Raw genomic sequence first — 25,905 nt, forward strand, 5'->3', positions numbered from 1 at the left:
TGTCCAACCTCCTCTGTGTTCTATGACAGATGCAATTCGTCGAGGCATGGACGCGATTAATGTTTCAAAATAAGTTTCTTCCAAACTATAAAAAGCATCGCGGACCAAGTCCCATAATTCCAATCGGTTTCGAGCTACCCGATTCGCTAATCGACGTTCTAATTCCGCCCAAACATTTTCGAAGGGATTCAAATCAGCTCCTTTAGGAGGCCAGTCTTCAACCATAGGAATTTCATGTTCTCGAATCCATTGTGTGACGCGTAAACTCGTATGGATCGGAGAGAGATCGTGCATGAACAAGAGACGGTGTTCGGTGATCAAAGGGTTTAAAGAAACATCGGGAGGTTGACTATGATCGAGAAGCACCGGCTCTAAAATATTAGAGAGGTAATAGTCGGCATTTAAATGCTGGATCCCGATTCGACGGATTTGGTTGGGAAATTTTCCGCACATGCACATCCAGACACTGAGATTAAAACGACCGGAACGTTGACGGCCTTCTAACGCAGAAGAAAAATAACGTTCGTCTTGATAACGCAGGACCTGTCGAGGCCGCCATACGCGAATAGGACCGTACCCGATCGAACTGAACACTTTCTCATCGGAAAATATAATCCGGGACCAATCATCGACCGTCCATTCCGCACGTTGAGAAGCAAAGTCGTAGTGTCGTTGACGATGAATCTCCCGCAAATAATCTTTTCGGACGGGGATGCGCGACACTAATCCTTTTTCTTTTAATCGTCGACGAACCGTTTGAGCGGTGCAAGGCACTTGTAATCGACGACCAATATCCGTCGCGGGTAAAAAGGGATCACCCGTCGACATTTCAAAAATACGTTGATCCATTTCTTGGGTCGTGGCTCGAGGTCGGCCGGATTTGTGTTTGGTTTGATAGTTCTCCTCATTTTCCGAGGAGCGGGAGATCCAATATTGAACTGTGGAAGGAGCGACATTCAAGTGTCGAGCAATTTGACGAACCGTTTGCCCTCGTTCATAATACGAACGACGAATTTCCCGTCTTATTTCAATAGGTGTATACGGCATGATAAGAATAAGAATAATACAAGTAGGATCTTGGTTACCATGTTCCTTGATTTCATTTCAACGTGTCACGGTCCCGATAAAATCGTAGCAGGTGTCAATGGTCAATTGCAGTGCACGGAATGTGATCAAATTCAAGATGCGTATGCTTTTATTTTACAAGCATCCTTTCCTGATGACAGTGATCCGTTCTTATCAGCTCGTCTAGCTCGAGAATATGCGAATTGGACGGGAGATTTGAACGTACCCTGCACATTTCCTCTCATAGGGATTCCTGGTATTTTACCGATCCGTAATGTTTCCGTCACGTTACGTATTTTATTAAACGGGATTCGATTATTACAATGCGTGAATGCCCCTTTTCGATCCCAGACCGAACCTTTTGAATCGTATGAATCGCTCGAACGGTTCATGATCGAATACATGGACGAATACGCCCAGCATATTGAAAAAATCGCCAACGAAGAGAATCACTCTCAAGTCGATAAAGCGGCTCTGCACGCTCTTTTCACCAACATGAAATCGCTCATGGAAAATGTCCATCAAGACGAGGACCAACCTTTCAATTTCTTAAGTTATTATCACAAAGTCCTAGCTCCCTACGTAAAAATATGTGACGGCGACGATGCTTCGTTCCTTCTACCTCCTACTTCCAAGGATGTTGAAAAGGATCCCGCTTATCAATTATGTTTGGAAATGAAAGCCTCGAATCAAATTCGGGCTCGTTATTCTCCTTACACGACCCTATTTGATCTTGTGCACGTCATGATTTATTGCAATTTATGCCGGAACGAACTCAACGTGGTGGCGAATTTCGTGTTTGAGTTTGGAGTTCGCATTTGTCGTCGCCCCTTCTTCTTCAAAGAATCGTTCTTGACCCAGCAATTGCGAAAACTGGTCACTTCTCAAATTACGTACCATCGGAATACAGAATTCTACTACCTCCTTCGAGAGATTCAACAAGGCGGCACGTGCGATGCCTTATCACTAGAATTTATTGAAAAAATGAGTCGAATCGAAACCTTTTTAGCGAAAGTGTTCCTAGGAAAAGCGGATGATCGAATAAAGCAGTTTGCGTTCAAACAAAATTTCCCCTACGTCCTGTTTGTTCCGAAAGAAGACGAAGAGATGACGAAAAAAGCCACCCAAATTGATGAGTACCTCGGATATCTTTTCGGGACCGGGTTTATTATTTCCAAGCTCAAAGGTAAAGGATTAGTGAAAGGTTCGATCGCGACGGGTAAGAAATTTTACCGTCTTGTACAGAAAGTGGCCTTGAAAATACGCGAATTTGAAAAATCCGACGAAGAAATTTTCTGGACGATGGAAATGGTGAAACTGTTCTTATGTTCCGACGGGTATATGGAAAAAGAATTGAGAATGTTACTCAATGTAGCGACGAAGGAATCTCAAGTTCCCTCTCGTTAAGAAATATGTCAAGGAGTAGGAGGAAGAAGAAACGAAGATGGCGAAGAGATGGATATGTCATAATCAAGTAAATCATTGGAAAAAATGGCAGACGCAGAGGAAGAAATCTGTGGAATTTGCCTGAAGGCCTTCAAAGAAACGAAACGCCATAAAGTCTACAATCTCGATTGTGAGCATTCCTTTCATATTAAATGTATAAAGAAATGGATTCGAGAGTATGGTAAAAAGAAATGCCCGACCTGTCGGACTCGTATCAGCCAGGATGATATGCTCTATTTTACCAGCGGAACATTGCAAATGGAACATTTAAGAATAGATTCGGATGAAGAGGAGGAGGAGGAAGAACCAGAGGTGGAAGAACCGCCAAGGCAACAACGAAGACGAAGACCCGAAGAAGAATTAGTCGATCTGCGAGGCCATGGTCTCATTTTTTCAGGGCCTAGTACCAGTCAAATGAGACCCAGAAGACAGAGAAGAGAAGATTTAGTGGGAGATTATGCTTATATGGATACACCTAGACAAAGTTCACCTACCTCAGATGGTGAAGAACGGGAAGTCAATCCTTATTTTGGTCGACCGAATGCATTTTGGAGAGAAATGAGACGACAAAGACGAAGTAGAAGGAATTAGATGATTCTTAAAATAAAAATAAAAACAGTAAACAAAAATGGAAAAGTAAGACTGATGACTGGTATATAATATTTCGTTATCAACAGATCCATCTCCTATACATCGTTATATCAACAGATCTATTTCCAAATGGAAAAGTAAAACCGACCGACTGTTGAAAAATATTGCTCAAAAAATCTGATAGTAAAAAAAAAAAAAAAAAAAAAAAAAAAAAAAAAAAAAAAAAAAAACTTTTTGTTAATTTTTATCATGTCTTTTAGACATGATAAAAATTAACTGTACCTTCTTTTTTATTTTGAATGATGTCACCTTTTCTAAAAATAGATTTCTAAGAATGAATCATGCTTTTCTTGGAAATTTATACTTAGAAACATGTCTAGACAACATGTTGACATCATTCCAAACAAAAAGGAGGGTAGAGTTAATTTTTATCATGTCTAAGACATGATAAAAATTAACAAAAAGTTTTTTTTTTTTTTTTTTTTTTTTTTAATACCACATTAGATTTTTTTTGAGAAATATTTTCCACCAGTCGGTCGGTTTTACTTTCTTTTTTTGGAGATGTTGATAACGATATATAAGTCGATATATAAGTTTCACTCACGTTCTGATTCATTCGTTTTCGCCTTTGCTTTCACGAGATATCGAGACCGCTTCAGCATTTCGAAGGAAGCCCCTTTGATGTTATACTGTTTCTTCAATCGTCGCTTTAGATTAAATAAATACTGGTAATGATTTTTTCCAAATAGTTTGGATGGAGGAGCATTGAAAAGAAACTGGAATAACTTTATCTGATTTGGATCCTTATAGACTTCTAAAGATTTAGACGCAAACGCTTTTCGTTTCTCTGGATCATCGTTTAGATATCCCAAGATGTGAATCATCCTCAATTCCGTTTCTAAAAGTAATAAGACTATCAACGACAGTTCATCTGTTTCATAATTGGAGAGACAGTGATTACGGATTTGATTCATCTGCTCTGCTGTAAAAAGTTGGTGTTTTCGACGACGAGGTTTCTTGACCACCACCTCATCTGCAGAAGGTAAGAACCATTTTCGTCGAATAGCATTTAAAGCATTTGAAATATATTTCGCGGAACGTTGTTTCTGATCGATAAGATATTGGTGATATTCTTGAAGTGTTTCGGTATGATTTAGATCTTTATGCATTTGTAAACACCAAGTTTCATATTGATTTTCATAAATAGAGTAGACTAATTTACTAGTTTTTGAGGGAGACATAATGCTTCTTTTATTTTTGGTATAATGAAGAACTCTTACTTATTTATAATTTTTTTAATAGGTTTTTGAATCAAAAAAAATATTTATAATAAGAAGAAGAAACAGTAGAAACAAAATGGCCGAATGTTGTCCAATTTGCTTAGACGAACTCATTGCCGAAGATGTAGAAACCATTTCTACTTTAACGTGCCAACATCAGTTCCACACGAAATGTATTGACATTTGGAGAGAAAAAGCATTGACGTGTCCTGTCTGCCGAGAACCGTTTGAAGATGTCCTGCAGAAATTAACTTCTATGTTTCTCCCTTTGCGACGTTCTTTTTTATATGATGTAATTTACGATTATGAAAACCGCATCAGGTTTTCAGACGATGAGGCTGATTTAGATGATTTACTCATGTATGAATTATTGGGACCTTGGGAAACTTCTGATGAGGAAGAGGAGGAGGAAACAGAATCAATCGAACCTGAGGAAGAAAACCAGAGTGAGGAAACTAATTGAGACTGGAAAAAAGAATCGAGACCATAGATGGGTTTGAGTAAATTAGCCGATGACGGATGTAAGGATCGGACTCGAACCGATGGAATGGATTGGGACTGATATTCATCCCATTTCTTTAATCCCATCCGAAGATTTAAAGCCAATGACTTTTTCATATATTCGGAAAGAAGGAATCGCCAGGTTTTGGGACGATACTTTCCAACAATCTCGAGAGCGTTTAACATGCTGAGATAGCATTCTTGAGCTGTCCGACACAGTTTCAAATGAAAGACAACATCCATTTCATTCTCGACTTGCTTCCACCATCTCCCAGTTTGATATTTCCTTGGGTACAGCACTTCATTGTGTGGATATATTTCAGCCTCATCTTCGATCCACGGTTTCATGGTACTGGAAGGAAGGTCGTAGGGATCGCCTAAATGATAATTCAATAACTGACAATTAGATAAATTGAGATGAAGATGGCTCGTGAAAACAATGAGACGATCGGCATAGGCTGGTTTGACCACCGAGTCTCCAAAATTCGGTTCGATCCAGATGAGAAGATCGCAATGCGTGCCGTCGCATTCGTAAGACGGATCTAACCCGCTGACGAACCAATCGTTGGAATCGTCGAGAAGAATATGGACCGTTTTATGATGTCGAACAAAAAGGGTTTCCAAATGATAGGATAAGAGGGAAGGATGCCTTCCTAAATTACCTAATACAACGGTCACGGGTGCGTCTTGACATTTCTTGAAAAGATCTTGAATGGAACCCATGCTGGTTGTTCCGCATACTTGATTCCCGAGACGAGTCAGAAAAGATCCCATGCTTCTTTATTTTTTTAACGCAGCTCGCATATATTCTTGATCTTTCTGGAATTCCGATTCAGGATAAGGTGGCTTTTGAAGACTGGCATTCACTTCATTATGAAATTGAAACCAGACGTGGGCAAAGTGTTCGCCTAAAAACCGTTCTTTATACGTTTTGAGTTTGGATAAGTAATGATACACACAAATCCCGCATCGGAGAGTTCGATATAAAGATTCTGTCACAAAGTCTCTCCAAAGAGTTTTCGCGAGACGAATATCCTCGTCCTGAATTGAAAACGCTTCGGCCATCCAATGTAAAAGCCGCCAGTAATAAGGACCAAAGACCAACGTGTTGTGGTAATTGATGTGATGAAAATAATCTTCGGCTGAAAAAGGTTGTGGGGATACGGAAATGCCGATCCGGGTCATCAAGTCTCGAATCGCCTGACTTTTCCCCTGGAGTAATTCAATCACCGCTTCGTCTAAAAAGAAAAAGTATTCGCTCTTCCATCGAATACGGTACAGGAGCGTTAAGACGCAGTACGTAGTCAATTTAAAGAGTTGAATCCAACTGTATTCGCCTACCCAAGCTCCAGGTCGTAGAAACGTCCGTCCCCATTTATCTTGGTTCATTAAATTGGCCATGAATAATAAATAGGTGACGACGACTTCATCTAATCGTTGTTGGGGCTCTTCTTCTCGGAAAGCGGTCGTAAAGTGGGTGACGTCAATACTTGGAGGAGGAGGTGGAGAAGAAGGGGTTTTGAAGTGTAAAAGTTCATGAATTTTATGAGCCACGAACGGTGAAACACGAGCCTGGCTTTCTTGGAGTTCGTTCGAAACGATCGGTTCATCTTCTAAATAAGTTCGTTTTAAACGTTTAAAGGTTTGAGCATCCATTCTCTTTACTTAAACCACCATTGACGAAAACGGCAATACCAATCTCCCACGTCTTTATTTTGCACCAAACTGCCGAGCAATTCCCCGAAAGTTGTAAAAATCGTCAGCTTGCGAATGTATCCAAAAGCCAGAAAGAGAAAAATGAGTCCGTTGATGAGGAGGAAAAGGAGAAAGAACCAGCTTTGTGTTAAAATGAGACAAAACAGGATCACGAAGGACGTATACGCTCCAGCGACTAAAAGCGTTCCTAATGTTAAGGAATCCATTTGTTTTTTTTCTTCTTCTTCTCTATTCTTAACCTAATGTCTCGTAATAAAGGGTCCGATACGTAATATTCTGGTAAGCATTATAAACGGGATGGTGGATAAAGAGAAATAATAAAATCCATAAGAGGATCGATACCATATTTTTGTTTTCTTTGTTCTGAGTCAGAAGAGAAGAGATAATAATAAAGTAACTTCATATTAATTAAAAAAATGGTTCGAAAGGATAAATCCAAATCTGATAAAGCGGAACGAAAATTGCTTCGAATGGAAGCAGCTCCTCCTAATCATGTAGGAGACCCAGTCGTTGACAACCACCTTAACAATCACCCTCCAAGCAATCCATCTAACCATCCTCCTCCAATCCATGACAATCCTCCTAATAATGATAATGTAGGCAATATTCCCATGGACGTGGATGAGGAACTAATTCGTCGGCATAGGCGAGATCTCCTCAATTACGAAGAATACTACCCCGATCGAATGAAATCAGATAAGCGCTATGCCAAATTGGCTGACGGAAATGAGATTTATGCTAAGAATCGACAAGGAGATGAATTTTATATGCTGGATCCCGATGGAAATATTGTGTTTGCAAAACAAATCTCTCCATCACCGGTAAAATAACCCCTGTCTATGCCGTCGATCATCTGAACCGTTCTATTTTACCCGTCGACGCCCAAAACCGTCCCGTGTATGGATTTGATAGTGATGGGGAACCCATGTTTCCCATGGAAAACGGAAAAAATGGTGTATCTGTTCTACGGAGGAAAAGAATGGTATCCGGAAAATCCTCAGACCAAAGAACAAATCTATGCTTTAGACGAGCACCATCGACCCCTATTTTGCCAAAGACGAGCATCAAAAGCCTTACTACGCTCGAAAACTTGATGTCAATCAATTCCCTATCGAATATGCCCCTCTCGATTCCAACGGTCAACGGATTCTATATTCCCTTAGAGAACAATAAATTCCAATACTCGTTTAATCTCGTCACAAAACGACCGCTGTTTGAACTCTCTCCGGATCAGGACGAAATGTATTTCCGAAACAATACGCTAGGTGAATATTATCCCGTCAACGAATTCAACGATGAAATTTACGCTCGAGATCGTTTGCACAATGAAATGCCGGCTAGGAACATCGATGGAACCCCCTTATTACGCTAAGAGAGCGAGTGGGGACGAATACTATCCCAAGCAACTCAACGGTCTCGAAACGTATATTCGAATTGGAAATAGGGACGAACCGGCCTTAGATGCTTTAGGAGGAGGCATTTATGCGAAAGATGAAAACTTGGACGAATATTATCCGAGAATTTACCACAACGACAATGACGAATAAAGCAAAACGATTACCAAAGGATCTTCGATGGCAAAAGATGAGTATTATGCAGTCAACAATCTTGGAAATCAACGATATAGAAAGGATCGAAGGGAATTTGAAACATATATTACCACTGACGATCCCAGTCTACTGTATGCCCTAGACAAATATAAAGTTCCCCATTATGCTAAAAAACCCGTGTATATCGGTGGAGAAAAAAACTTTGAGGAGTATTATGGAAAAATCAATAACTTGCCCGTCTTTCTAAAGTACCAGGGTCGAGAAATTTATGCCAAAGAGCATTCCGGGGCCGAAATGTATCCCAAAGATTTGTTTGGGAACGACATGATTGCTCGAGATGCCGACGGGCGGTATTATTATGCTAAAGATGAGACAGGAAATGAAAAATATCCCTTGTTGGCCGACGATACGGAACACAAGCCCGAATACATGTCTTACGCCCTCGATAAAAACGGTATTCCGTTCTATCCTATCAATTCTCAGGGTAAACCCATCTATCCTAAAAATGCTACAGGCGATGAATTTTATCAAATCCTTCACCCTTTCACTCAGCAAGTCATCTTTGGAAGAGATACCGATCAGAACCAAGTGTATGCGCGGAAAGCGGATGGAGGCGAAATTTACCCGGATAGCGGTCAATTCGCCATGACGAGGTTGAAAGAATTCTTTTATGCTCATGATAAGAACGGGGTCATTATTTACCCGGTCGATCAACACGGCAACGAACGATATTTAGTGACGGACAAAGGATCGTACGATCAATTGATGAAAGATCCGGCCGTGAAACGATACGCCAAAGATGCAGACAATAATGAAATCTATCCGGAAATTATTCATGCCGATAAGCGCATTACCCAAAAACCTTTAGGAAACCGGTACGCTCAAAATAAATTGGGTGAATATTACTACCCGGTCGATCGATACAATAACGAGTACATTGTCCAGTTCAAGAAAGTGAGTGAGGAACAAATCTTTGCGAGTGGGATACCCCATCACGTGTGATCAAATCATCATTGTTCCCAATTTAAATGACAAGCCCTGGATGCCTGCGTTTATACGAGACCCTAGAATTGAACCCGAAAATTTGATAGGCTACTTGTACCGATCGCATTCGAAACCGATGGATTATTTGACCAATTTGAGATCTAAACGCGCTTCTCGACACACGGGTTCCAACCCTATAAAGTTATATATAATAACTCGGAGGGTAAAGTAGTCGAGAAAGTGGAAAGCGGTCTTCCAGGACAGGAAGATCCAGTGGAAGAGGAAGAGAAAAAGAAGAAAAGAAAGAAGAAAATATATGCCAAACCGATACAGTCTGACGAAAATAATCATCAATCCACCACCAACTGGACTAAAATCATTCTTTCTATGATAGGTATCTTGGCCATACTTGCGTTCCTAATCTGCATTAATATACTGTTTAAAAAACTAAAGTCGTGAGAGAAAGAAAAATATCTGAAACAATCCATTCTTAAAAAGATTGGGATGTCTTGTCAATCCAGTCGGTTGGAAAAAATTTTTCAGAGCTAAAAAAAAAAAAAAAAAAAAAAAAAAAAAAAAATTGTGTTAATTTTTATCATGTCTTCTAGACATGATAAAAATTAACTATCTACTCTTTTTGTCTAGGAATGATGTCTCACCCTTTCGAAAATTAGACCATGACTCACCCTTTCTAAAAATAAAATTCCAAGAAATAAATGAGTCATGGTGTATTTTTAGAAACATGGTGAGACATCATTGAAAACAAAAGGGGTTAGTTAATTTTTATCATGTCTAGAAGACATGATAAAAATTAACAAAAAGTGTTTTTTTTTTTTTTTTTTTTTTTTTTTTTTTTTCATTACAGAATTTTTTCTTAGCTCTGAGAAATTTTTTCCAGCCGACTGGATTCACAAGTCATCACCATTTTTTTTAGGAATGAACTCTTCCTTATCTATTTAAGCATTTCGAGTTTCGCTTCAAATGTGTACGTGCTGTTGAAGAGGGACCCACCTAGATCCTAGTTGACTCATTCATGGGGAAGGAAAAAAAAAAGTATTCTATAACGTGTTGGATAATGTTGGAGGTAAGTCTCTTTCTTTTTCATTTTTTTCTAAAGATTTATGAATGACAAACGGAAAGGTTTCTTTCTTGTACTCTTGAAGGCGATGAAAATAAAACAAAGCTTCTTGGAAAGCACAATATTTGGTCCGACCTATATGTTTCGGACAAAACGATGAATATTCATAGTTCATTGGTATGGGCGCGGTATGAAACGCCTCCTTGTTCTTGGAGACGAAATTGAAATAAATAGGACGGGCCAGTATCTGGTACAAAACATTAATTTTCCAATAATGAGGGCAGTAAATGTTTTTATATCCTGCCGTCTAGAGCTACGAGAAACGGTTTTAATTGATCGTACGGCAAATGACCCTCATTCCATGAAAAGCCATGCGTTATATCCGCTAACGGTAAATGAACACTCGATACACTTTGTTTGGCGGAATAGGATAATTCAGACCACGGTATGGGTGGTTCCACGTAGATAATGCCTTGGGAACGATCATGGGTGATATAAGCCACTTCTTTAATAATATAGTCGGAAAAGTCATCATTATAAGAAAGATTAAGTTCTTTGGCGAGAGGATCACCATTCAATTCGAAACCTTCGAAATTGGAGAACGATATAGGATTCCATGTTTTATTTTTATCGGTCATCTTGTTTCAGGAGAACATTGAATCTAAAATCCTCTACGGTTATCACATGAAAATCTCTCAATTTGTCTTTTAGATAGGTGGCTCCAACTAAGTGGATGGATTGAGTTCCATATTTTTTCTTTAATTGTTGGAAACAAATCCGCTCTGATACTTGTACTGCAATAGGTCCTAGACGTATCTTATCCTTGCGAGTGAACAGAGTTATATATTCTATACCCACTCGATGTTGACGAAACTTTTGTAGAAATTGTATTAAGGACCAAGATTGAAGACCCAAGGTCGATTTTAAATCTCTTTCCAAATTAAACGTGGCAGTATGGGAAATAAGAACAATATATCGAAAGGAGGGACCTATTTGTCGATTGAACCGTTCGGTGATTCGCCATGGAAGAAAGGTTGAATGATTCATTTTTTTGTTTCAATTTAATTTAATTTTTTTTTCTTCTTCGGTTCGAAGGATTAAACAAGCATGGCAGAGTATTACGATAATCCTCAACTTGAAAACTATCAAGCGACGTACCGGTTTCTAAATTTATTTTTTGAGATTACGCCTCGACTCGTTCGAGATTTTCAATCACAGGCCGTTGCTCATATCCGTCACGTGTTAGATAATATGTCGCAATATGGACACCTATATCTTTTAATCGATCAGCAGCCCCTGTTTAATGCCCTGGAATGGAATGATGAAGAATTTATTTTATCGAATGAAGAAATCTTAGACCCTATTCGCAAAATGGCCAGTCAGTTTTTTCCTAAAGATTCTGCTCATTACCATGTCACTTGCATCTATCTCTTATATTTTTACGCACTACTCGCGAATCCGAAATATACTTGGATCACAATGGATTATTTAATGCACGGCAATAAATATCATCAATATTTATTAGCTAAACATGCTCATGAAGAAAAATAAAAATAAAATCATTAGACGAGAAATTTATTTTTGAAAAGATAAAGCAATATAATGGAATTTTATCCGAATCGATATGGTAGCGAATATTACAAATATCGAAAAAAAGATCCAGTCTTTGTGAAAAGTGAATATGGTCATGAAAGGTATGCCATTCACTCCCAAAAGGGGGAAATCTATCCCGACAAAGGTGATCCTTTCGCTAAAACTCGAGACGGCCTTCCATATTATGCCAAAGATCGGAAAGGAAATGAAAAATATCCTCTACAACGTAAAAAATCCCTCGTTATTCAAATTCAAAACGAATTCGTTCTGGCCAAATATGCGGACGGAAAAGAACGATACCCGGTGGATTTCCGAGGGAACGAATATTATTTAGTGAAAAATGAAGAACCTTACGTCCTGAAAGATGCCCAAGGTGAAATCTACTTTGCTAAAACATGTAGTGGAAAAGTCCTCATTCCCTGGAATTATTTTGAACAGTACAAGTATCTTCTGTCAGAACATTATAAACGCACATGCGATGCTGCAGGAAACTGCGTTTATCAATCCACGGTACCCCGTTGAAGAAATTCTTAAAAAGTTGTTTCCATGCCTCTGTTTGTGCTTAGCTGAAATACCTACAATGGCTTTTATTCTAGCAGCTACGTTAATGTCAATACCAGGACTGTAAGAACAACGTTCTTATATATAGTCAGTGAGAAGAGAAAGAATGACTCGAAGCTGGCTGAGAAAAAATTCTATTTAAAAAAAAAAAAAAAAAAAAAAAAAAAAAAAAAAAAAAAAAAAAAAAAAATTTTTGTTAATTTTTATCATGTCTTTAGACATAATAAAAATTAACTCTACCCCCTTTTTTCTTTTTGTTGTGAATGATGTCTCACCCTTTCTAAAACTAGATTTCTAAACAAAAGAATGAGTCATATCGTTCTTGGAAATTTATTTTAGAAACATGTTGACACCTGATTCAAACCAAAATAGGGGTGAGGGGTGGTAAAGTTAATTTTTATCATGTCTAAAAACATGATAAAAATTAACAAAAAGTTTTTTTTTTTTTTTTTTTTTTTTTTTTTTTTTTTTTTTTTAAATTTTTAGAATTTTTTCTCAGCTGTTAAGAAATTTTTCCAACCCGACTCGATCGACCGGACATCACCATGTTTTAAGAATGGACTCTCACTTATATATTTCAGCATTGCGAGTAGTTTCACTTCACATGATTCTGTGTTTTTGAAGAAGAAACATCTTGAAATCTGGCTTTCTTCAGTCAACTTTTGTTTTTTCCAAGTCATTACACAATGAAATGTTGGGAACCTACCTCATGCATATGTAAAAAGGTTAGTAATTCTTGTCTTTTTTTCAGATTTTTGATGATAACATTATCGTAATAAAAACTTGTCTTTTATGCTGAGGCAGATCAATGGGTTCATCGTCCACTTTTAAATGTTTCGTGGTTGAGTGTTCTCCCTCTTCGTCGTCATGCTTTCGTTTGAGAGACGAATTCAATTCGGCATTTTCAAACTGAAGGGGTTCTACTATATCCAAAGACGAGGAAATATTATTTTCGGCTGAAAAGGAACTGAAATCCATTTCGATCCGTTTCAAATGTCCAAATTCATCATTGAAACGCATAATGAGTTCCGTTTCGTGGATGGAGGTGTCGCGCATCGTTTTCAAAAAATGTCGAATGGCCGATTTCAGTTCGTGAAAGGTCGTAACAGAACCGGGAATGATTTGTACATCAGCATACTGTTTGAATTGTGTAAAAATATCGGTCGAAGATAGAAATTCTTTTTTGAATTCTACTAATATTTCAGGTTCGGAACGGTAACGGATCATGCCGTCCTCCATGTTAATATTGTGGGCCAGATGCAGATAAATCATTAAAAAGAAACCTTTATAGGAATCTTCGACGATAGAATCTTTGGTTTCGAGTAAATATTGATCCTGCATCACTTGTTCTGAGGTGAGGGATGGAGCATTTTTCGTAAACACGGCGTCAAAAGGAATTGCTACCACGCGATCATTAAATGCCTCTGTGGCCGTACACACTGGGAACGTATTGGTAGAAGCCATGAGTTTGGCACTGGGAATCGCTCCTACATTTTGCTCGTATAAATTCCGAAAACTGGTGGTCGAATTACCCATGATTTCTTTCACGAGGTTTTCGTTTTAATTTTCCCGACATTTCTTCAACAGTCACTACCCGACAACAAAATAACGAAGAGGCAAGTTCGGGTTGGGCTGATAGTCCTTGACCAGTCGTCGTTTGTAAATTGACGGCTCGAATACCATGACTATAGCCTCCAAAGACCTTCGAAATCATTTGAAAGAATTTACTTTTTCCATTGCGCGTGTTGCCTTTCAAAATAAAAAAATTGCGACCGTAATTGGTCGCAATGAGAAGACTGGCCAGGACATCTAAAAGGTACATGAACAGATCGTATTCGAAACACGTATATTTACACATGTGCACATAAAAATGAAGCATGCTTTGAATGAGCGGGTTGGTTTCTAGTTTGTCATGAAACTCGCGCACTTTTTCCCGCAGCGTATCCAGTAAATCGTCCGTGAGGTCGAGAAAACAGCTTTTCAGGTATTGTAGAAAAAATTTCCGGTCGGTTAATAAACGATAAATGGCTATCAAATCCGGATCGTGACGAAATTGCATCAACTCGTGTCGACTAAAATTGATGCCCAGACGTCGATCCGATAGGTAAAATTCCGGAACCGTCCCTCCTACATGACCCGTCAAGAGATTCAGAACCCCATCGTGGGTTCGAATATGCCATTTATGTCGATCCATTTGAATGATTTTACGATCAATGTTGGTTTCACTCAGAATGGACGAGACCACATAATTAATGTTGACCTGTTTCATAATGTCTGTGAAAGGACACATGTTTTTAGTTTTATCGGCAAACTGATTCCGAGCATAGGCCTGAATGGAGGACCAGATGGCATTCATCAGGTTTAGAATTTCTATCTGGTGGGGCACTTCTTGCCAGTACTCGTGGATATTATTCCACATATAGCGTTGAGGTTTCTTACAGGAATTGTGCATGGTAATGACGAGAATCGGAAAATATCGCTCTTGAATTCGATGAATTTGTTCCACGAGCTGATCTCCAGACACCGAATATAAAATAACGCCTTTCATGGTTTTGATAATAGCTTCCAGTTTATCTTTAAATTTGTAAATTTTAGGATTGAGATTCGAACCACAAAAGAGGATCGTGTCGAGAGTAAAATCTTGGGAAATGATATCTATAATTTTACTGTTGATTTTTTCTACAGAATCTATGAGTTCGTGAGATTCTAATATCGTACGCAAATGGGATGCGAGTGTATGGGAGGACATTCGTAAATGTTGACACAAGGCACAAAAGACAGGTAAAAAATAGTAACCTTGATTGTACTGCATAATCGTACGAAGGGGATTGGGATCGGAATGCAAACTAGGATTGTCTAACTTGAGAGCTTGATTCACCGTCTGGAATACATCGTTTTCGATGACGATAGAATTTTGACTTTCCCGGTACCATCGTTTTAGAGCCCGGTTATTCGATTCAAAGTCTGAAATCACAAACCCGTTAAACTTGATAAAGTAAAACGTTTTTAACCAATGATGACCTTCGGTTCCAAAATCCTTCCCTTTGTAAATATACATCGGGGTTTTTAGTTTATACACAAACGTAGCCACTTTTTCATCGTCGGGTCCAGCTTCCTCATCTTTGCTAATAAGCTATGATGGGATACGATACTCGATACAAAGGATCGTACAGTGTCACCACAGGCATCATATATTCATAAAGTTGTTTTTGAATATCCATTGGCTGGAGGTGGAGCAGTTTACGAAAAAAGGAATTGGTATTATCCTTGCGACGTTTAAATTTTGATTGAATGCCTAACAATCGCATGCTGAAAGCATTAGGATTGGTCAAATCTAAACGCCAGGTGGTTTGTTCGTCTACATAAATAATCAGCATGGGTTCGTATTTATTCGTATAGGGCTTGGAGGAATTCACAAGCGTCGCATTCGCTAAAACGTCCAACTGGAAAATAAATTCAGATGTTTCGTGATAGAACCGGGGTTGAAGTTGGCTGCAGAATTGAATATAATCATCATGAGCGATCGAGATTTCCGGCAAATGGACATGAATACCACCTCCTGGACGAACAGCCACAATAAAAGTAAAATGCTTAAGGGATAAAAAGTAAAATTTTAAGGTTGAGAGAATAACAGAATCTACATAATCGTAGAGCATAGATGAAGGAAGGGATGCATCGCATTCAGTTTTAATATCAATATCTAGGATAAGGGAATGATGGGTCGTCGAGCAAAGATCCATCGTTAAAAAAAGATTTTCGGCAGACGTTCGAGTATAAAATCGAGAAAATTGTGCGTAGTCTTTTCGGTTACAGTAAAAGATTCCTCCCGACATCTGGTAGAAAATGTAAGCATCGTTGGGCGCATCTCCAACCGAATTAATCCTTGTTAAATAATGGAGGCTCTGCGACATGATTATATATCTTTAACTTGATTAATATTTCTTAAAAAAATACAAGCAATTCTTTGTAAGTAAATATCCTATAAAATCTCCACGTGCTCCTCTAAAGAATAAATAAACTGAGCACTTTTACCTTCATAAAGTCTGTTCCTATATAATGTTGAATTCACGGCACAGAATGATTTAAAGTGAAATTCGTTTCGCACGTCTTAAATAGATAAACCAGAGTTCTTTCTAGCCAGAACTCAGAAAAAAATTCTAAAGTAGATATTTAAAAAAAAAAAAAAAAAAAAAAAAAAAAAAAAAAACTTTTTGTTAATTTTTATCATGTCTTTAGACATGATAAAAATTAACTACCTTCCCCTTTTGTCTGGGAATGTTGTCTCACACTTTCGGAAAATAGAATATGACTCATCCTTTCTAAAAATAGAACTCCAATAAAAGAATGGGTCAAGGTATATTTTTTAGAGAGTGAGACATCCTTCCCTGACAAAAAGAGGGGACAGTTAATTTTTATCATGTCTAAAAGACATGATAAAAATTAACAAAAAGTTTTTTTTTTTTTTTTTTTTTTTATTTTTTTATTTTTTTTATACATTTTAGATTATCTGAGAAATTTTTCCCAGCCAGCTTTTACTTTTCTAGACATAAACGTCCTTGTTTATGTCCTTGAATGACGTCATTTCTCATGTATATATAAAGCGTGTAACGTCCTTGTTTATGTCCTTGAATGACGTCATTTCTCATGTATATATAAAGCGTGTAAGTTGGCTCTGTAGACTTATTCCTTTCGAGGAAGAAGGCGAGATAAAGTAAGCTCTGTCATGGATAATGAAAAGTACTACAATGTTTCGGATTATGTGGAAGTGTATGGAAATGTTTATAGACAATATTATTTTATAGCTGTTCGTTTCAAATTACCCATCTTCCATGTCGATACTTTGAAACATTTTAGCCCGGGTCTTGTTCGAGCACCTTGTATTCTCGTGGTCAGTGAAAATCGACTCATTTTCCAAGGAGAAAATTTAGACAAAGACTATCCGTTTCCTCGTGGGTCTTTAGTCTTTTGCGTGCATGGAACAAAAGAGGATCCTCGTTGGATTAACGTGTCTAGAGATACGACCGATCAGTTTTTACAAAGTTTATTTCCCTCTCGAGATTTTATCAAGGTCTCCTATGAAAATAATACTTTATTTGTTTGTTCGACCATCAATCCGTTTTCCTTGTTCTGGAAAGTACTTCCTCGCAATATGGCTTTTCGCGCCTTAAGCGATCTGACGATGACCTACATAAAAAGAGAACCTTTCCAGTTAGAGCATTGCATGCGCCTCCGATTTTTCAAACGAAATACGCACGTCTGGGAATCGTGGTCCAACTGGTATCACTATTTACATCCCATGCTCATCCTCCACTTCATACATTTAACGGGACAAGCTGCGAGTGCTCAATTGGCTGCCAAACTTCATAAATTGTTTAAACGCTCCCTTCCACCTTACCTGCATACGGATTCTATTCCATCGGACTTTTATACTTGTGAAATTACTTTTGACGACACGAAATTAACCGGTGTTTGGTTTGTCGTTTTGAATATGTCTTTAGTGATGTATGTTTCGCCCATGATTGCGTCATTCCATCATGAAACGTTCCTCGACGTGAATCGTGAACAATGTAATTATTGGCTACCGTTTTACCGAAATAATGAATTATGGACCCGAGAAGGATTTAAAATATACGTTTCGCACTTTAGAAAGAATCGTCGCTACTTGAAAGAAGTCATGATTTGGTTATCGTCCCGCTCCGAAGAAAAATATCAATATATGTTGCTCGATTTGAACAAAGTAGCCTACCTTTTAATGATTTAAAAAGAAGCAAAAAGAAAAGAATGTTACGAGAACTGGTTCGATGTCTTATTCAATACCAGTCCGACCCCACTTTTATATCTTTAAATGTTGTCGATGGTCTCAAACAAAATCTTCGAGACGACGTGATCGATGCTTTTCTCCTGAGTCGACCTTTACTCCATCTCTATCCTCAACTGTATAAAAAGAGTTCGAGCATCATCGATTTCTTGTTTCGCATTTCGGGCTTGCATTTGGAAGAGATTGTTCCGATGGAATCTCAGGACCTGGAAAACAAAATCGCTTCTTTGGAAACTCAATTGGAGGCAGATCGGAAAGCTTTTGAGAAACAAATCGAGACGCTCCAACAAGAGCACCGGAATGAAATGCGTTATTTTCTAGCAGAAAAAGAACAATATGTGAATACCGCTCGATTCGGAAAAGAGCATTCAGTCGTGGATTTGCAACGACAATTGGAACGCCTTACATGGGAGAAAGAAACCCTGCAGACTGAGTTGGAGCAGCTGAAACGGAATTACGAAACCTTACAAACTCAGTGGGAGCAATTGAAACGAGATCACGAAACCTTACAGACACAAATTCGAACGCACGAGTCTGAAAAAATACAATGGCAGAGGCAAATAGTAGAACAACAACAACAAGAATTGAATAATAATAATAATAATAATAATAATAATAATAATAATATCGAGTTTCCAAACCGTTAGATGAACGAATGGCAAATGCTCCACCAACGCTACGAAACGGGACTTGAAGAATGGATGCAACGAACGGAAAGTTTAATCCGCCCTTTGCAAATGGCTTTACAAGAAACGATCGAGCAACTGAAACTTCCTCCTTCTTCTACGACTACGGTCATTGAAACTTTACCGCTCGAATCGCCTCCTTCTCAGCAGCTCATGATCGAGTCGTCGCGATCTAAATTAGAGCAATTACAAGAAACCCTCGACCAGTTTTTAACATCGTATCAATCGGAACAAAAACAGCACGTCCAGCAATTGAACGAGGAACTGAAAGGACAATTGACCCTTTGTCAAAACGAAAAACGGATGTTGGAAAAGCAGTTGGAGCAGGGTCAGAAAGAACGAACCGACCTCCTGCAAAAATGGAAAATCGAGTCCGAAACACATTTCCAGGAAGGTATTCAACGCGTTCTTGACACGCTGCAAAAGAAAAATCCTCATATCGAGACGATTCTTCGAGACGAAATGGCTAAACAAATGAAGGAGTTCCACGAAACGCAGTTTATGACATTTTTACAGACGATCCTTCCCCCCTCATTTTGGAAACCTTTAGGTGCGAACCAAGATTGGAAAACGTTTTTCTTCCAGCAAATTCAAACGTATATCCAGTATTTACAAAATTGGCAAACCCAGCTTTTGAACCAATTAACACTTCTCGGGAATGCTTTAAATCAATCGCTAACGCCCGACAATTTAGCTCATACCATTCTTCACAGTCTCCCTTCTTCCTCTAAAAGCATGATGGAAGACACGACCCTCTTGCAACGATTGCACGATCTTCAACAATCGATTGAGAACCAGAACGAAGCGAAGGAGGTCCTACAACAAATCCAAGCTCAACTCCATCGGGATCGTAGCCAAGAACATAAAAAATTACAGCAGAGTCTAGAACATGAAAAACGGCAACGCGTCGCTTTGGAAAAGAAACTGGAGGTCCTGAAAACGAATTTGGTAACTCTGATACGGACTAAATGGAATGCGTATTTTGGGGCCACGGATTACGATCAGATTCTCGCGGAACTCGAAAAAGTATTCCATTTCAAAGAAAATCTAGAGAGGACCCTCGAAACGCAATTGGCGCAACTGAAAGGTCATTTTCCCGAAATACCGGTCGTTCAATTCGATAATTTGGCGTCGAGCATGATCGAATGGGCTCGACAGGTCGAGAATCGCAACGATTGTGAAGTCGAGCTCCGTAAAACCAAAGAACAACTTTTCGAATTGAAACAGAAACTCGATCAAGTCGAAAGTAATTATACGAAATGTAATGAGTACCTTCTCTACGCCAAAACGAAATTAACCACGTTCCTAAATACTATCCTTCAGAATGACCCTAGTGATCAAAGAGAAGATTGGCCGCAAGCTGTTGTCCATCAACTCCAAAACGTGATTCACGAGCATCGACAATTTCAAGATCTCGTTTATAAACAAATTGTCACGCTTCGAGCCCAGTTTCCGAACATACCGGATCCCATTGAAGAATTGGCGAATTCGGTGATTTTATATTTCGAGCAGGAACGAGACCTATACCGACGGCAGTTAGAGGAACGTCCTCACATTACCGAAGTGAAAGAACCCACTACTGTACCGGCCATTACGTATCCTACGGATCAAGTGGAGGAATTACAGCGGGAAGTGAAAGATTTACAAAACCAACTGGAAGTGTCTCGGTCTCGAAACCAAACTTTAGAAAACCAACTGGCTAAAGCTCTCGTAGCTCCGCAGGATGTAGAAATGTCCGATACTTCGAAATATAAACGAAAGCACGTATCGACGGTCGACGAAGACTATGTAAGAGGTCTGTCATTGGATTTACAAGAGGCCAAACACGCTTTAGATCGATGTCTGGATGAAAAAGCCCACTTGCAAAAGGAATTGGAACACATTAAACCGAACTAACCCCTTCTCCCTCCGTATCGTCCGATTTCAAAATGCTCAGCGACCTGTTTTATCAATTATACGTGTCCTATTTTCGATTACGATTTGATGTCGTGTACGGAAAAACCGTTTTTTCGTCGGAGGAATATATTAGATCCGTGCTGAATAAATTGGATTTCGTGGATCGAAGCATTCGATCCAATATGACTGTGAAAGAATGGACCGATGTTTTATTGCAATACATCAAATGGGACGTACAAACTCTGACAGGAGGGTTAGATTGGCAGGGGTCGCATACAGCCTACATTAAAGATGAATTCTTAACCTATTGCATGAATCAAACGATTGAAATCATTGACCGGTACGCGAAAGAATTGAGGAAACAGACCGAGATGTTTAGAAGTCCATAAAATAATAATAAAGGGGAACTATGGAATATTCAGAGTTAATCGATCGTATTTTTGCGCACCCGATTTTAAAAGCGGGGATTGACGAAATCGTTGAAAATAACCCGTGAACGTTAAACCTCGTGAGCCGAGAATGGAAAAATATATTAGCCAACAATCCTCAGTTTCAAGATTTTCAAGCTAAAGCGATCCCGTTCCAGCATCCCGTAGAAAAAGGTTATATTCAGATTGAAAATATTAAAGATTTCAATCATCATTATAATATTCTCGTAGCGGGGTATTGGGTTCTCTGCGCTACTAATTATAAGAGGAATCTGAATGCCCATTCTTTCATATGTAAACTCTGTCCTCCTCTGGTGGACATTACCAAAGCCGTGGCTGCCGATCATTCCCAAATGCTGATTTCAGAACAATGTCGGTTCTTCATTGAAAAATGTAGACCTTCTCTCTGTAAAGCGTGTCGGCAAATGAGTCAACGAAATGATCTGAATTCTCAGATGTCTCAAAATCAATGGTGTTTACGCAAAACCAAAGTGTTTGATGGAACGACCCTTTTAAACGTGTTTCAAGAAGCCCTGGACCAAGAATTTGTGAATAACGATATGTTTATTGGTATTTTAAATATTAAAATTAATTCGCGGTACTTTTACGAAACGGACGCTTTATATTGTAGAGTAGGAGGCATTTGTAGAGATATGATTCTCTTTCAAGAAGATGCTCTGAATATGATCGAAAAACCCGTGTTTCAGTTAAATATTTTAGAACCTTCTTCGAGAAATATTATTAACGAAACCATTTCCACTACCTTCGATAAAGAGAAAATCAAAACTGAAAAGGTGGATCCAGACCAGGTTCCCATCAAAAGCAAGATCAATCCAGATCTGTGCAAACCATTCAAGAAAGAGAAGCCTAAGAAGAAGGCTGAGGATGTAAAAGGCAATGAGGATCCAGTCTATTTAGGTGAGATTTCTGCCAGTTCTATGAAGAACAAGTTTAGTAAATTTGCGTATAAACCGTACGCTCTCAGGTCTCGTCGTGATGTGGATGATCTGGATTAGAAGTTAAAAAAAAAAAAAAAAAAAAAAAAAACTTTTTGTTAATTTTTATCATGTCTTTAGACATGATAAAAATTAACTACCCTCCCCTTTTTGTCTGGGAATGTTGTCTCACTCTTTCGAAAAATAAACCGTGACTCATTCTTGGAATGATTGCCATTAGAAAGGATGAGTTATGGTCTATTTTTAGAAAGTGTGAGACAACATTCCCAGACAAAAAGGGAAGGGGGTTGTTAATTTTTATCATGTCTAAAGACATGATAAAAATTAACAAAAAGTTTTTTTTTTTTTTTTTTTTTTTTTTTTTTTTTTTTTTTTTTTTTTTATAGATCTCAAAAATTTTTTCCAGCCGACTCGATCAACAAGACCATCATTTTTTTTTTCAGGAATGTGTTCTCACTTATCTATTTAAGCCATTCAAGTTTCATTTCAGATCGTTTAATGCTGTGGTTTGTGTACAAGCTTCTACATGATGAAAACAGATTCTGTGTCAAGGTATATTACCATTTTGTTTTTTTTTTCCTTTTTTACATAATAGAAATTTTTCTGTACTGACTTTTTAACCCCCCCCCAACCAAATCAATTTATTTCTCCAAACCTTTTCGCATTTAGCAAGTTAGGAACCGCGTATCAGAAAACTGCATGGCATTTTTCATAATGAGATTATCGGGCAAATCCTTTCTCGTCAATTGTTTATTTAAAGCCGTTTCTTTGGGATACGTGATGCATTTGGATTGATAGAGATACGAAGATCCTGTTTCTTCTCCCATCACAACAATCGGTTCAGGGTGACAAATATCTTCTAACGTATAAAACCCAACCCCTTTCTTGTACGCGACATTCGAAATGACGGTTTCGGGAACGAGGTCTAAATTGGGTAGTTTATGAAAATCGAATAAACAATGCGCCAGCAGGAAATTGTAAAAAGGAGAGAATTCCGTTTTAGGGTCGACAAAGAGACCTCCATTCGCCATGTCGCTTACCTTTATCTTGTCAAAAAGCGTCGCTACATTTGAATTATTAATATAGTGGTATAAACCGCAAAGACGTTGCTGAAGCGTGCTCTTGAAATGAACCATCATTTCTTCTTGCATCTTCGTGGTATTGTTCACGCCTAAACCAATTTCGTTCGTGTTGCCAACACTTAAATTCCGTAGCAGTTCGTAATGGAAACGCCGATCAAACACATCCATGGCGTTATTGCGTTTCAAGTCCGTCGGGTCTTGAGAATACAGGTGGTTGATATAGTGCTCGATGCACGGGTTGAGTTTAAATGTGAGATCGTCCAACTGGACGTCGTGTAAATCGGGTTGGAAATGTTTATCCAGGAACTCGCGCGTCGGTAAAATGACAGTATTTTTCGGAAACGAGAAATTTTCCTTCACAATCAGGAAAGGTCCAACGACCTTGGTATGCGATTCCGATTCCATTCGATGATAATAAATTTGCAATCCATAAGGATTTCGAAGATGGTTCAGGCAGAGAATATTCCGAAACGCCGAAATATTGTCCGACCCACAAGGAATTTTTCGATTACTAAAAATACAATTGGATTCGTTCATTGTCTTGGTTTCTGAAAATCCGGCAAGGGTCAAGAGACATGCGATTTTTTAACAAGTCTGGAGGCAAAGTCGCTAAACAATTTAAACAATTCGACATTCCTGTCAAACGAGCAGGGGAGGTCGCTAAAGTCGTCGCGAAGAATAAACCCCTTCAAAAAGCTTTTGATAAAGTGTTTAGTAAGAAAGCTCTTCTGACCGCAGGAGGGGTGACGGCCGTCGCGCTCGGTTCTCAATATGTCAACCAATACATTCGGGACAATTCGGGCTGTTTTCTCTACAACGGAAGGGACATGGTTTGTAAACTTAAAGAATTGAGTTGTTGTCAACCCGAACCTGTTCACGGGATCGAATCGTGCACAGGATTTCCTATTCAGCAATGGAATGCGTGTGAAGGGTACGACAACGAGAAAGAGGATACGTGTTGTCGATTATGTGATTGTCAATATCACGATTGTACACCGACGCAAGAATTGAAATGCCGTCGACCCACGATCGGAGAAGCTTTAACGCATTTCAGTCAAGACGTGACGGGTTCCATCACGAGTGGTATTTTAGATGTTTTGGGTATTATACCGTACCTAAAACCAATCTTGTTGGGAATCGTTCTTGTCATCATCGGCCTTATTATTTGGAAATTCGTATAAGAAAAGATGGATATCGTTACACTTCAATCCTTAAAGACTCCTATCGATCACCTTCTTCATCATAAATATCGTCCTCGACTGAATACCGTGGTACCTCAATATATCAAATTTCATAAATTTCCGCCCTTCACGAGCCTCGTCACGCTCGAACTGGTGCGCGATCCAGAAGTACGGGAAGCGGTGCGAGACTATATTCAAACGCTGTTTCGAGAAAAAGAGAAATACGGCTATTTGTATTTTTTGAGTGAACAAAACCTCGTACTTCCATTTACAATTCAATGGAATACAGAATTGGTCGTGGATCCACTGAACTTTTTTACTATCATTACGGAAATAGATCAGATAGCCGACCAGTTCGCTCAACGGGGAGATATGACGTACGAAATAACTCGCGTTGAAATACTCTATTTTTTAGCGTTGATTGTGAATATTCAACTCAATTGGATCACGGTCGATTATTTGCTACAATGTAATCAGATGTATGATTACTTGATTGCTGCTCCTAATCGAATCTTGACCAATTCCGAAATGGAAAAGAATACAATATGATCTCCAAGTTACGAAATGCTTCTTCTTCAACCCTCCTGAGCGATCTGAAGTAAAACTTGAAATGTTTAAATAGATAAGCGGGAGCCCATTCTAGAAAGAATTTTGAGATGTCTTGCCAATCGAGTCGGCTAGGAAAAATTTCTGAGAGCCCAGAAAAATTTCTGTAGATGAAAAAAAAAAGAAAAAAAAAAAAAAAAAAAAAATTAAAAATTTTGTTAATTTTTATCATGTCTTAAGACATGATAAAAATTAACTCTCTCTTCTTTTTGTCTGGGAAGGATGTCTCACCGTTTGAAAAAACAAACCATAACTCATCCTTTCTCATGGCAATCATTGCAAGAATGAGTCACGGTTTGTTTTTCGAAACGGTGAGACATCCTTCCGAGCCAAAAAGAAGAGAGAGTTAATTTTTATCATGTCTTAAAGACATGATAAAAATTAACAAAAAGTTTTTTTTTTTTTTTTTTTTTTTTTTTTTTTTTTTTTTTTTTTTTTTAGCTCTCAGAAATTTTTTCCAGCCGACTTGATTCACAAGACATTTCAAGATGACGTCATCGTTTCAAGAATTGTGTATATCAGTGGATAACTTTCGCACTTCTTGTGAGTTGAGTTCCTAGCTGAGCTAAGGGAATCACCATTTCTCAATCTACAGATATTTGTTTCGTTTTTTTTTCTCTTTACAACAGAACACATGGAGAGGAAACTGGTCGTTCCATAAATTCAATTCTTAACCGGACAATATCGAGAAATTTTCGAGCTTCCCGACTTAGGCGAATGACGATCGGGGACGATGAATTTCTTGGTACAATGATACCTTCTTCTTCTTCGGTTTCGACCGTTTCGGCCGAAAAGCATATTTTATGTCGAGCCAAAGTTAGAGCCAATTAAAAGAGTTTCAGATTGCCGTACCTGATTTCTGGATCCGTGGAACGATTTTGATGATA

Source organism: Stegodyphus dumicola, chromosome 2 (assembly GCF_044657685.1).
Source record: "Stegodyphus dumicola isolate Sdum_Otavi_A_Nest chromosome 2, ASM4465768v1".
Classification (NCBI taxonomy): Eukaryota; Metazoa; Arthropoda; class Arachnida; order Araneae; family Eresidae; genus Stegodyphus; species Stegodyphus dumicola.